General features: G+C 38.1%; 1 long non-coding RNA gene across 2 annotated transcripts; it reads right to left on the bottom strand.

The window, feature by feature from the left end:
- Nucleotides 1-12152: 12152 nt before the first annotated feature.
- On the bottom strand, nt 12153-13259 carry LOC144306093 (uncharacterized). 2 transcript variants are annotated; one of them, XR_013373124.1, is made up of 2 exons: nt 13159-13259; nt 12153-12446 (listed from the first exon to the last, which is right to left on the bottom strand). It is a non-coding gene; the product is annotated as an uncharacterized LOC144306093 (long non-coding RNA). The 2 variants fall into 2 exon arrangements; XR_013373125.1 differs by having other exon boundaries at nt 12994-13232.
- Nucleotides 13260-14393: the final 1134 nt, after the last annotated feature.

The following is a 14393-nucleotide window of genomic DNA, read 5'->3' as shown; positions in this document are numbered from 1 at the left end:
CCTTCAGTAGATTTATTCCTAGATATGTGATATTTTCCACGCTATTAGAAATAGTATCAGTTTAAAATTTAAATTTCCAAATTGTGGTATGTAGAAACTATATTAGATTGGTTTCTAATGATCATGTATCAAGTGAACTTGCTAAACTACTTATTGATTTTAATTATCTATTTATTATTTTGGATTTTATAGGTACATAATCATGTCATCTGCAAATAATGACAGTTTTGCCTTTTTCTCCTTGACAGTTTTGCCTTTTTCTCCTGATCCTTATGCATTTTACTTATGTGTTTTATCTGTTTTTCTTGATTTGTAGAACTGGTTAAAATCTCCAGTATAATATTCAATAGAAGTGATGTTAGTAAACATCCTTTCTCATTCCCAATCTCAGAGGAGTTTTGCAGTATTTCATCATTATTTATGATGTTTACTCTAGATTTTGGTAGATTCCATTGGGGAATTTAAAATTTTTTAAATATAATTTTTGCCATTTATATGTAGATAAAACTATAAAACCTTTGGAAGAAAATATAGGAGAAAATTTTGTGATCCTGGGTTAAGACTATGAATTTTAGATATGACACCAAAAACATGAGTAACAAAGGAAGAAATAAGATTGAGCTTCATCAAAATTAAAAACTTTTGTACTTCAAATGACACCATCAAGAATGTGAAAAGACAATTAATAGAATGAGTTTACAACTTGTATGTCTAATAAAGGACTGCCATCCAGGATACATAAAGAATCACTACAACATCATAAAAAGACAACCCAGTTTTAAAAATAGACAAAAGATCTGAATAGACATTTCTTCAGAAAAGCTATACAGATGGGCAATAAGCACATGGAAAGATGCTCAACATCATTGATCATCACAATGAGATACCACTTCTCATCCACCAGGATAGCTATAATAAAAAGATGACAGATAGTAACAAGTGCTAGTGAGGATGTAGAGAAAATAGAACCATCATACCCTATTAGTAGAAATGTTAAATGGTTCAGCTGCTTTGGAAAAGAGCCTGGCACTTCATCAAAAGATTAAACATAGAGTTACTATGTGACCAGCAGTTCTACTTCTAGGCATATACCCAAGAAAAATGAAAATATATGTCCACAATTGGTCATAGCAGCATTATTCAGAATAGCCAAAAAGTGGAAACAATTCAAGTGTCCATCAACTGATGAAAGGATAAAAAAGATAGTGTATCCATAAAATGGGTTATTCAACAATAAAAAGGAATGTAGTACTGATATGTTACAACATGAATGCATCTTGAAAACATTATGCTAAGTTAAGGAAGCCAGGCACAGAGGCTACATATGGTATAATTTCATTTGTATGAAATGCCCATAATAGGAAAATTTGTGAAGATGAAAAATACTAGTTGTTGTCAGAGGCTGGGAGGAGGTAGGATGGGGAATGACTGCTGATGGGTATGTGGTTTCTTTTTGGGGTGATGAAATGTTCTGGAGGTAGATACTGATGATGGTTGCACAGCTTTGTGAATGTACTAAAAAATACTGTGTAGTTAAAAACGGTGAACTTTATGCTGTGTAAAGTATCAGTGAAAGAGTTACTTAAAAAAAAGAAGCCTAGAAAAGAGAGTTTACATAATGAGCTGAGCACCAGTGAACAGTGAAATAACTCCAAGAAATCTAACACATATGAAATTGGAGCACGGGGGTGGGGGGTGGGCAGAAAAAATATTTGAAGAAATAATGTCTGAGAAAATTCTTACTTCTAGTGAAAATTATAAGCCACAGATCTAAGAACCTTAAAAAAATCCCAAGGACCAGAAACATGAAGTAAACAACCAAGACATACTATAATAAAATTATTCAAAAGTAGTGATACTAAGAAAATCTTAAAAGTAGACAGTGAAATAAGGCATGTATGTATAGTACATAGAAAATTAGAAAGAGCAGCATTGTTTAGCATAAACCATGTAAGTGACATGACAATGGAGCAACTTTATATACTAAAAGAGAAGCAAAAACTTAATTCCAGAATTCTATGCCTAGGGAAATTGCCATTAAAAAATAAATGTGATATAAAGAATCTCAAAAGATGAAAGAATTCATCACCAGCACACTTGCAGTACAAGAAATGTTAAAGGAAGTTACAACTTTGTTAAGTGATTATTTATTAAGTAGACTCCCAAGGTGTTGCATCCCTCCACAGAAGGCCACAAGGGAATCTAAGTAGAGAAGTCTATTACTTACAAGTGTTGGAAAATGTATGTGGCATCCCCTTAATAAGGGACCATGAGGAGGTCAAGGCAGGGTGCAGGCGGGAGGAAAGAGGGAGACCCAGTGTCCATGTCTTTATTTTCGGTATCAGGTAGCGAGCTTTGTGGTTCTTGGGCTAAGGCTGGATTGGCCAATTCAAAAGAGGGGTTTTGGTAAGCTTTGTGGGGGGTTTTATCTACAGGGCACACAAAAGAAGGCTCTGGAAGGTGAAGAGACTGTTTATCATGAGGGTGGTTTGGGGGAATTATATCAGGAACATGTATTTACTTAGAACTCTGTGGGCTGCTCTCTGGAGCATGCATTCAAGGAAGGGGCTAGTGACAGTTCAAGGCCCCCACAGGCCTCCTGGCCACACAAAGTGTATGCTGAAGCAGCACTATTATGGCGTGGTTTGACTAAACTTTCAATAGAATTTCTCCAGACTGGAGGAAATGACACCAGATGAAAATATGGATCTACACAAAGGAATAAAGAACCCTGGCAATAGGAACTACAGAGGTAAATAGATCAAAAAGTGTATTACTTAAATCTCAAAAAGAAAAATGACTATCTAAATGAAAAATAGCAAGGTAATATGAAATTTGTAAAAGATATAAAAGGAAAATGTATGATGAGATTAACAGCACATTGATAGAGAGAAAGGCTCCAGTACTGTGAAATAGTATGATACCACTTGAAGGCAGATTGTGATAGTGTACTCTAAACTGTAAATCAACTACTCAGACAAGAAAGCAAAGAGCAATAACTAGTAAGCCAACCGAGGAGCTAAAATTGAATCAGAAGAATATTTTTTAAAAGATTTATTTATTTATTTATTCGTGATAGACATAGAGAGAGAAAGAGAGGCAGAGACACAGGAGGAGGGAGAAGCAGGCTCCATGCCAGGAGCCTGATGTGGGACTCAATCCCGGGACTCCAGGATCGCCCTGGGCCAAAGGCGGGCGTTAAACCACTGAGCCACCCAGGGATCCCAGAAGAATATGGGAATTTGGAATTAATTTGGGAATTAATTAATTAAGAATATGGGATTAATCTGGGAATTAATCCCAAAGCAGGCAGAAATAGAAAAGGAAAAAAAAAAAGAAAGAAAGAAGAGATGGAGAAAAAAAAAGAAGAAAGAAGAGATGGAGAAATAAACAACAACTAGCGACATGATTCTCTTAAAGGCTAACCATGTCAGTAATCACATTAAATGTAATTATATAAATAAAATTGTCAGATTGGATAAAATAAGACTAAGCTGTATGCTGTCTATAAGAAACACACCTCAAATAGAAGGACACAAGCAGGTTAAAAGTAAATAGATGGGAAAGATATATCATGCTAAACATGAATCAAAAGAAAACTGGAATGGCTATATTAATATCAGATGAAGTAGATTTCAGAGCAAAGAATGATACCAGGGAAACAGAGAGCCATTTCATAGTGATTAAGGAGTCACTTCATCAAGAAGATGCAACAATTCTAAATGTTTATGTACCCAAAATCAGTCCTTCAAAATATGTGAGAGAAAAGTGATAGAATTGCCAGAAGAAATGCACAATCATATGATTTTAGGCAGATTTTTCAATATACTTTCCTTAATAATTGATAGATCAAATAGAAAATAAATATGGAATTAGAAGATTTAAATAATATCATCAACTACCTTGACATAATTGACATACGACACTGCAATCAACAATGGCAGCATACATGCTTATTTCAAGTGTACAGGAATGTCTACCAAGGGGACCATTTTCTGGGTCATAAAACAAGTCTCAATAAATTTAAAAGGATTAGCATTATACAAAGTGTGTTCCCTGACTACAAAGGAGTAACATTAGCAATCAATAATGGAAAGACCTTTGGAAAATCTCCCAATATTTGAAAACTAAATGAAGCACTTTTAAATAATTCATTAGTCAAAAAAGAAATAAAAAAGGAACTCAGAAGGTATTTTGAACATAAGTGACAAATCATCAAACTTCATGGAACAACACTAGAGCCATTCTTGGGAGATTTATAGCAGTTAATATCTGCACTAGAAAAGAAGGGAATATGAAAAGTTTAGGCCTGTGAATTCTACAACTTCCTTGGAAGACACAAACTGCCAAATCTCAAAATAATTAGAACAAGTAAAAGAGGTTAGACAAAAAGTACTGCATATCCATATTATTGGATACTGCATATCCAATAATATAAATGTTTGGAAGTGCAAACTAATGAATCGTGACTGATCAGTGGTCACCTGGGGACAGTGGGGGTGTGGGGGCTCAAAGTGGCACAAGGACACTTTCAGGGAAGATGTATATGTTCATTATCTTGGCTGTGGTGACGGTTTCACAGGTTATACATAAAACAAAATCTAATTAAATTGTATGCTTTAAATAATAGAGCTTGTTGTATGACATTATACCTCAATAAAGCAAATATCTCTAAATTAATAATAATTTTGAGGCAGCTATACTTATTTTCATTTACAAGTTAATTTTACCACTGCCTGTATGTTTGCTTTTTTTTTTTTTTTCCTTGATGTTCAGGACTTTGTATATTTTCAGATAATCAATTTTATTTTAATTTGGGAAATAGTGAGTTCGCAGAGTTAGGTGCCTTTTTAGCTTATAAATGCTTTATTTTTTTTGCATTTTCCAGCATGTGTTGTGTGTGCATATGTGTGTTTAGGAACATATTTGCTTTTGTCACTGCTTTAGTCTCTTTAGGAACAGCATTTGGCCTTATCATCGTCAGATCTTTTCTTCTTCTTTTCTCTAATCATGATACTTTTCTGCACTTTTCTGCGAATCCTGGGAGGGCTTTTTGTGACTTTCCTTTACAAAAAAAAATTCCATATTGTATATTGTCGATACTGCTGCTTAATATTTGATCACATTTTTCATTTCAAAGCATTTCTTTTTTATCTTATCCAGCTCTTTATTTAAATTCCTGCTTGGCTTTCAGACAGCTTTCCCCCTATGATCTATCTTCTGATCCCATCTTTTTTTTTAAAGATTTGATTTATTTATTCATGAGAGAGACAGAGAGGGAGGTAGAGACATAGGCAGAGGGAGAAGCAGGCTCCATGCAGGGAGCCTGACGTGGGACTGGATCTCAGGACCCGGGATCACACCTTGAGTCAAAGGCAGATGCTCAACCACTGAGCCACCCAGGCGTCCCTGATCCCATCTTTAATAGTTAGCACTTGCCCTATGTTCTATGTGCCACATACTGTGCTAAGAGCTGACATGCGTCAGCTCATTTAGTTCTCAAAACTGTCTTAGAGATCGATATTATTTCCAGTAGAAGGGAAACCAGGGCTGAGAGACTGTTCAGTTATCCATTGCTGCATAACCAACTGCCCCCAAACCTCCCCATTTAGAGAATGGAGCCCATTCATTTTGTGTCCCCATCTGCAATTTAGGTAGGGCTTAAATGGGGGGTACCCATCTCTGTCCTACTCGGTGTCAATTGGGATGATTTGAAGGCCAGGGGCTGGAATCATTTGAATACCTGTTCTCACCCAGGGCCAGGAGTTGGTGCTGGCTGAGACCTCAGCTGGAAGACTTACAAAGAGCCTCTGCACGTGGTCTGGGCTTTCTCACAGGGTGGGTGTCCCTTGAGAGAGCCAGCCAGGACAAAGCCATATCACCTTTTATGACCTAGCTTTGTAAGTCACGCAGCACCATTTCTACCACATATACAGTCATATTGATTTACTTTTCTGATTACTCTTGCCATATTTTAGTCAAACTTTTCTTTCTTTTAAAAGAAATGACATGACCTTATTCTTCGCGTTTAGGTTGGGTGTTACTAAAATGCTTACTTAAAATTCAAGTGAAGAACTAAATTTATTGTCTTAACCTGAAGGACCTAATGTTACTTATTTAGTGATCTGGTTATCTTAGAGTAAAGGACTTGAGACTAAGTCAAATCTCAAGTGCTCCTAATGAGAACACAACTTATGGTAATAAAAATGAATGGTTTGACATGGTTTATGGATTTCACTCCTAAGTGGTACAGTGCTTTGTTTTGCAACAGTATTATGTTTTTGTGAGAGGCTTTATAATCCTCATTTGGCGTTTGGGGAAACCCAGACATATTTCTTCGTCTATGGGACCCTAGGAGTTCTACTTACTGGCTCTTGATTTGGTGACTTTTCATTCCTCTACAGCTATTTAGCAGTACCTTGTCAATAAGATAAAGTAACTGGAATAGAAACTCATCCAAAATATGTGTAGTTCATAGTCAATTTCAGCTTAAAGCCAAGGAAGCTCCAAGGATGCAATGGAGGGGATTACTTTTCTTTTCTTTTTTTTTTTTTTTGCATATTTTCACTATGGTGAACAGGTTATTGGCAGCCTGGTGGCATGAGGCATAAGTGGACTTTCAGGCTCTAAATCCTTTCTAAACTCCTTTAATTTCCCCAGGCCATAATCTGAGTGTATATTTGGATATGTTGGAATATATATGAATATATATTAATGTATGTATTTTGTTTGGAGATTGGCAGATTTGATGCTGGCATGTTGACATTTGGTGTTTGCAGTTGTCTATTTACAGATATGCCATACAAATATTGTCATCTCTTCCATAGTCTCTTTACAAAATATAATGTATAAATGCTTCGATGTTAGGGTCACGAAAACATACTAACAACTCCTGGCACAATGCTTAATAGTCCTTTTTATCTGTCTGTTACTTATGCAGCCACGGACTTCAGCATTTCTTAACAAGGAATTCATAATTACTTGTTGGGTAAAACAAACCATTGACGTAGGAAAGAATAACAGTAGCTTTTATAAGAATATTGTACAGCACTTCTTATCTCTAAGGAAAGCAATGTGACACAGCTGGATGGAAAAGAATGCTGTTCAAATAAAATCTCAAGGGCACTGTAACTGTTCAGTGGCTAGAAATTTTGCTCAGTAGCTAATATTAATGTCCTATATTCTTAAAGTTCCCTTTATCTGTTTCACTTAGATGTAGTGGCTGCTAGTCAGCACATATGGTATAAATAATTGGAAAGGCCAGATTTTAGGTTTTCTGTACAGTGTTCTTCATCAGTGTACCCATATCCAAAACCCCATGGGTTCTGGTTTATCTTTATAAAACCCAGTACTGCCAGAAGAGTGTAGAAATCCTACCACTTTGGTGAGAAAGCCTGAATAATACATTGGGTTTGCAATATTCTAGCCTCCTTGTCATCATATGTGGGGCAAGTTGCAGGGCACAGTACCTGTGAGGACCTTTATTCCTTCCGGTGGAGCAACGGGGGGACACAGGGGAAAAGGTCTCTCTCTCTCTGCACAGTCTTCCCGCTGCTTTCCCACCACCCCCTGGAATGGATGTTTTCCTGTGTTTCCATGATCTGTTCATCGATTCCCTCCTGAGCTCAGATTTTCAATTAGCCTCTCATGTAAGAGAAATACTAAGCTTTTTGGAAAATTTTTAAAAATCTCACTCACGGGCATCACACAAAAATAAATCATCTAATACTCTGGGCTTGCTCCTCCACCAAGTCAAATCCACTTTTCCCCTTGTACTATTTTCATTTGATTTGGCTCTTTCACCATTCATATTTCTAACTGGTTAATTCTTCTATTTTGCAGAGAAGCCGTGTCTTGGAGCCCGCTCCATGGGCCAGACAGCAGACCACCCTTCATTGTGAAACAAAGGGCTTTCACACATTGAAACTGTGCATTTTAGCAGTTGCCAGGTTAGGAGGATTTGCTTTTCCTTTTTTTATTTTTAGTTGAAATATCACAATGGATTTCTTTACTATCAACTAATTTCTCTTTCCTAGCAATTCAATTTAGTCACGAGGAGGAATTCGACGTGACAATTTAAGGAATTATAAGTCTACTCTTTAAAAAATCAAATTGTAAAAGAATATGCCTTTTAAATCAGTTTCTATGTTTGTTCATTTGTTAACGGTGTAGATTTTACCCTAATTTTTAAGTAGAGAACATTTTGACACCTGTGCGATTTCAAATAAATTTCTGAGTAAAGAAAATCTTGTTCATTAATTCTTTCTTGAACAGTTTCTAAATAATCGTGAAAATATATATTACAGAGATAGAATAACACTTTATGGATTATGAGCTCATTTTTCAGTCAGTGACAAATAGATTAGGTTCTTTCCTCAAGGTATGTGCAAGGAATTATAAAATGGCAATGCATCTCTGCTGTAATGTACAGAATAATGCTTCATTTCCTTCTATAGGTATAAACAAGCCTGCAGTTATTTTCTGCCTTGATGACTAGGAGAGGTTTAGAGTCAAATTATCACATAAGAAAGTTTTGATTTCTCAACTCCCACCCCCTCTTATCACCTGTTCTTTCTTCATTCTTTTGGCTCATTCTGGACGGCATCGCTGCCTCCCCAGCGTGTTGCCCCAAATCCCAGAGAGCCATCGCCATTCCATGCTTTCCCCCACACCCTTCTATCCAGTCTATCACCAACTCCTCTCACCAGCTCCATCCAAAAATCTGAATCTTCCTGCTTCCTTTTACCTCTATCACCTACCATCCACCATTGCCTTGCCAGGATTATTGAAATAGCTCCCAACTAGACACTTTAGTCTCTTTTTCTCTGCAGTAGTCAGAATTCATGAAAAAAAAAATACACGTATGTGTATGCCTGCATGTGTGCATGTGTATACATGCATTTGTGTCTACATATATATGACATACATATATGATATACAGATTATTATATATATAATTGATTTAATTGTGCTTCGTGTCTGTTTAAAACCCTCAAACAGATTCTGATTGTGCTTTGAATCCAAACTCACAGGCGTGACCCTCATGATCTGTAAGGTCTGACCCTGCCTCCCCACTGGCTCTGATGGACTGTGTCCCTGTTTGTGCCCCCTCCAAAGTCATGTGTTGAAGCCCTGATGCCCAGTGCGATAGTACGAGGAGGTGAGTCCTTGGGAGCTAAGTAGGCTCAGATGAGATCATGAGGGTAGAGCCCCCATGACAGGACTGTGTTTTTATTTATTTGTTTATATTTTATTTTATTCTTTTTAGGACTGTTTTTTTTAGAAGAGAAAGAGACTAGAGCTCACTCTTCTCCACCATGTGAAAACACAGCAGGAAGACACCTGCAGACTAGGAAGAGGGTCCTCACTAGGAACCAAACTGGCTGGAACCTTGATTGTGGACTTCCCAGCCTCCAGACCTGGGACAAGTAATTGCCCATGGTCTAAGCCACCCATTATATGGCATTTGTTCTAGTAGCCTGAGCTAAGACCCTGCCTTATCTCCTGCCCACTCCTCTGCCAGTATATTTCTACGTCCAATTCACAAAGCTTATTGCACTGGATTTTTCTTCCAGTGGCTGGTTAGTGTTTTTCATGTTATTTTGGACTCAAATGTCACCTTCTCTGACCACACAATCTGAAGTAGTGTCCCCAAATATTCTCTGGCTCATCACTGTTTATATACATGCATATGAATATATATTTTTTTTATTTGAGAGAGAAGAGAGTGCATGCAAGTGAGGGGGAGGGGCAGAGTGAGAGGGAGGGAGAGAATCTTAAGCAGGCTCCATACTCAGTGTGGCACTGATGCTCTGATGCAGGGCTCCATCTCATGACTCTCAGATTGTGACCTGAGCAGAAATCAGGAGTCGGACACTTACCCCACTGAGCCACCCATGTGTCCCACTATTTATACTTTTTGAGCATTGTGTTTATTTGCTGATTTCTTTGTTATTATCAGCCTTCTCTAAGGAAAACATAAACACTGTAGGACATGGACCTTACCTGTCTTACCGCTATATGCCTGGCTTCTAGCACAATGTCTGGCACATAGAAAAGAGCTTATAAATATCTGTTTCATGAAGGTTATAAGGCAACTGGTACGACATAATAAATTAATTAACAGAAATTGCATAGGAAAGATCATGTATACTTTGCTTCAGGAAAATCTTTGAATGCTTCTAAAGGATTCATACTGGAATTCTTTTATCTTCCCCGAGATCTTCTTTAAGGCCCAATAATTCTGCATTTTAAAACTAAACTTCTCAAACCCTCTTCTGTTTCTGTATAGCCTATCTCTGTGAAGAGAAGACTGATCTTTTATGACCCGAGTTCAATACAGTAGGCTGTTCCTTCTATAATAAGAGTAGATGGTGTTTTTCATGTTTATTTAATCAAAATAATATAATCTCCTTTCTCTTGTTTTTGGACTTGGTACATTGGAATAATGTGAACATTAGTGAATGTTAGGAAGCTAATTTACTTTAATTGGCTGTAAGAGTTAGCTCTGGGCTTCCAGATAACTTGGGCAAAAAGTGTGACAGAGTGAATACGAAAGCTTTCGTGTAAAGCAGAGAAAGGTAATTCATTAGTAGAAAAAAATTCACGGCTCTGAACCAAACAAAAATCTGATTCAATACTATTTTGAATATCTATTATGTATTAGGTACATTTATTGAGTTCATTATTGAACACCTATATTGTCCTACTGGGCACCGCATTTCACTGATCTCAGGCACCATAAATTGTAAGACGCACCACTATTCTATGTACTGCTTAGAAATAAACAAAATCCTGTCAATTTGACAATTGTATAACATCAATTAAAAGGCACATTCTGAATAAAAAAAGGTAAAAATTATGGGTAAAGCTATTCTCGGAGAGTTTATAGTCAAAAAGGGAAAACAGAGATAAATAAGGTAATAAATAGTTTGATAAAGCAACAATAAAAATATATGCAAAGAACTTTTTCTTCCTGGTGGTTCACTTCTCTTCCCTGGAATCTGCTTCTAAAGAAACTACCTACACACAAGTCCTGTCTCAGTCACTGATTTGCAGGGAACCCAGAATAAGCTAGTTGGTATCAGGATTAGGTCTACAGAGTGGACCTTCACGATGTTATTCTAGAACAATCAGTACTAGCCAAATAGCAACAAGTATCTATTGCTGGTGGTAAGTGGAGGATTCCTCACGATAACCTGCGGCATGCTGAAGGATCATAGTAAAAAAGAGTCATTTGCTGTAGATTAGGATGGGATACAGATGGGAAGTGAAGTAGTTGTTAGTAAAATAGTTAGCACCTGAATGGTATGGGGTATTGGCAAATGGATTATGGCACTGGCTGGGGAAATCTTCAAGAACAAAAACAACAGGCTCAGTTTAGCCATTGTCTACTCAGAGTGAACCATAACAGTCAAAGGTCCTTCACAGAAGCACTTAAAGAGATTTTCTGCTCATGAGACCACAGAGAAGACTGAGTTGAAAATCACGCCTCCACAGGAGGGCGGAGACTGAATGAGCAGGTGGGCCAGGTTTCCTATACAAACATGAGGGCCCTGATAAGGACCACTTGGCATGGGACCAGATGGGTGGATGGGTTCAAAGAAACTTGAAACTCCAGATCCTTCTGAACTCTGGGCCAGCAGCCGTAGCTTCTTCCTCTTGGTATAGGGTGGAAGAAAGCTGCCCTCCCTTTCCAGGAGTCTGTTCAATGACCTGACCCGAGGACGATGCCTTGAAAGAAGACACTTGCCACCCTTCTCAGAGCCGCCCTTGCCTGGCCTTGTTCCTCTAGCCCAGTAAGTAAAGGAAGGCCTCTCTGTAGCTCAAGGGGGGAAGTGAGTTCTCCGGGAGACCATAGTTTACACACATTAGATCCAGCACAGCTAGGAGGTATAGTTCTATCTATACATATTTATTTATCTAATTTTTAAAAGATCTTTTTTATTGATTTGAGAGGGAGAGACGGAAAGCATGAGTAGGAGGGAGGAGCTGAGGGACAACAGACTCCCTGGTGAGCCTGGAGATGAATGTAAACTCCATCCCAGGGCCCAGAGATCATGACCTGAGCCAAAGTCAGATGCTTAACTGACTAAGCCACTCGGGCACCCCTCCAGCCATACTTATTTAAATAAATCCGAAACCATGTCATATTCTTTATAGCAAAGTATTTAATATCTGCATTCTAAGTAGAGGCTTATAGAATAATAATATATCAGGTTGACCATAAGAGCTTTTGTCATCTTTACAGGTCAAAAATGGTTGAAGATTGGGAGTTTGGGCTGTTTCTACATGATATCTGGAAAGGATGAGCTTTCCTAAGAAGTGCAGGCTGGTGACGGGGTAGGGGGAGTTGGCCAGCGATAGCCCAGTCTTACAAACAAGGCTATCCTTTGATGTTCTCTTGCACAGCCACCATGGGCTATGGAGCAGGCTTTCCTCTTGACCTAGGAACATGGTTTCATGGTAAAGAATAGAGACAAGACGAGTCACAATGGCTTTGGTTTCTATTGCAGCAGGACCAGTCAGCTAAGTCCTTGGGAGCTTATTTGAAGTCCAAATTAGGACAAAATGCGCATGCAGGTCGGCAATGATGTCACTACTCTGGGACTTATAGGTACTATGATCATGTGAACCACAAAGTTTAATGCTACTTCTCTGTGGCATAGTGACGTGCAAATGAGAGGTCTCCTGGCATCTTTTTTTTTATAAATTTATTTTTATTGGTGTTCAATTTGCCAACATATAGAATAACACCCAGTGCTCATCCCGTCAAATGCCCACCTCAGTGCCCGTCACCCAGTCACCCCCACCCCCCGCCCACCTCCCCTTCCACCACCCCTAGTTCGTTTCCCAGAGTTAGGAGTCTCTCATGTTCTGTCTCCTTTTCTGATATTTCCCACACATTTTTTCTCCTTTCCCCTTTATTCCCTTTACTATTTTTTATATTCCCCAAATGAATGGGTCTCCTGGCATCTTGAGAGTTCTTGTTACCTGCTGCCTTATACTTCAGGATTTAATGGTATTAAAATTTAGGTGATCTGTTGTTTTCTCTCATTTTGCTTTTCTGCAGTTTGTGTACCAGCTAAAACTAACACTAACTTCTGAGCCACATAATGGAGTACTGCTGTATTCTTTACATCTTGAGTTTTCCCTTACCCAGAGTTTTACCAGGTAAATCTATGAAAATGAGGTTGGTGTCTAAAAGGCTTGCTTTCCACTTAGCTCCTGTGGCCCTGGGAAACGTCATAGAATTTCTGTACTCATTTCCATGGCAACAGGCAACTCTATCACCAAGGACACTACTAGCTTTTTTCTTTAAGAAGGTTTGCTCTATATTTGAGATTGAAAGCCATCTTCTTTATTAATATTTATTTTTGGATGCATTGTGCTGCAGTATGACTACTGAGATGACTTTGTTGCATATACTTGAGATGGGAAGGCAAACAATGCCTCTTCACTAAGGAAGTATTTGTGATTGGAGGTTTTTGTATAGTGAGGCAGAAGAGACACAAAAGGAAGGGAGAAAGAAAATAAGTTAAACTGTAAATGGAATGGAATAACTGTAAATGGAATACACAAACCTACACACATATGCTCACACACACATCAACAACATGGACATCGTAGTATAATAAAGAACTACTCTGCATATGTAAGCTTCGAAATGGAAGGGTTTATTTTCAGCCATCTTGACTGTAAAATTCGTGTTGGAGATGAAAACCATCATCGGTGGTGTCTTTTTCACTGAGTGCCTGTGCTATAAGGGATAATGGCAAGGGTCACTGGGGCATGACTTCTTCTGTGGATCCCCATTATTTTATCACATTTTCTATGAGTGACACGAGGGAAGCAAATTAGTGGAGACATCACTAGATATAATCCATTAAAAGATTCTATTCCTTAGCTTGTGAAATGGAAACAAATATGAAAGGTGCACAGAAGAGAGCCTTAAAAAATAATCGATGCCTCTCCCACCCCCAGAGGCTAGTTTAGCATAAAACTCACCTGTAAAAAGATTTCTACATGATTTCAATGTGCGACCAAGACTGACTAAGCTAATCACCTTAGAGGTCATTAGCATTTTATTTGATAAAGAATTGTTTCATTTCAGAACAGTGGCATAATGTGAAGGGCAGGTTTGGGCCTGTTTAGGTTGACTGTCTTTCATATATTAGTGTCCCAAGGAGGCTGTAACAAAATACTACAAATTGGGTGGCTTAAGACAACAGAAATTTATTCTCTTGTAGTTCTGGAGGCTGGAACTTTGAAATCAAGGCTTCTAACAATCTCTGGCATTCTTGGCTTGTAGCTGCATCACTTTACCTCTATACTTATGTGGCACCAGTCACTGGGTTTAGGGCCCACCATAAATCTGGGATGATTTCGCCTCA

The sequence above is a fragment of the Canis aureus genome, chromosome 36 (assembly GCF_053574225.1).
Source record: "Canis aureus isolate CA01 chromosome 36, VMU_Caureus_v.1.0, whole genome shotgun sequence".
Classification (NCBI taxonomy): domain Eukaryota; kingdom Metazoa; phylum Chordata; class Mammalia; order Carnivora; family Canidae; genus Canis; species Canis aureus.
This window is presented reverse-complemented; position numbering and strand designations above follow the sequence as displayed.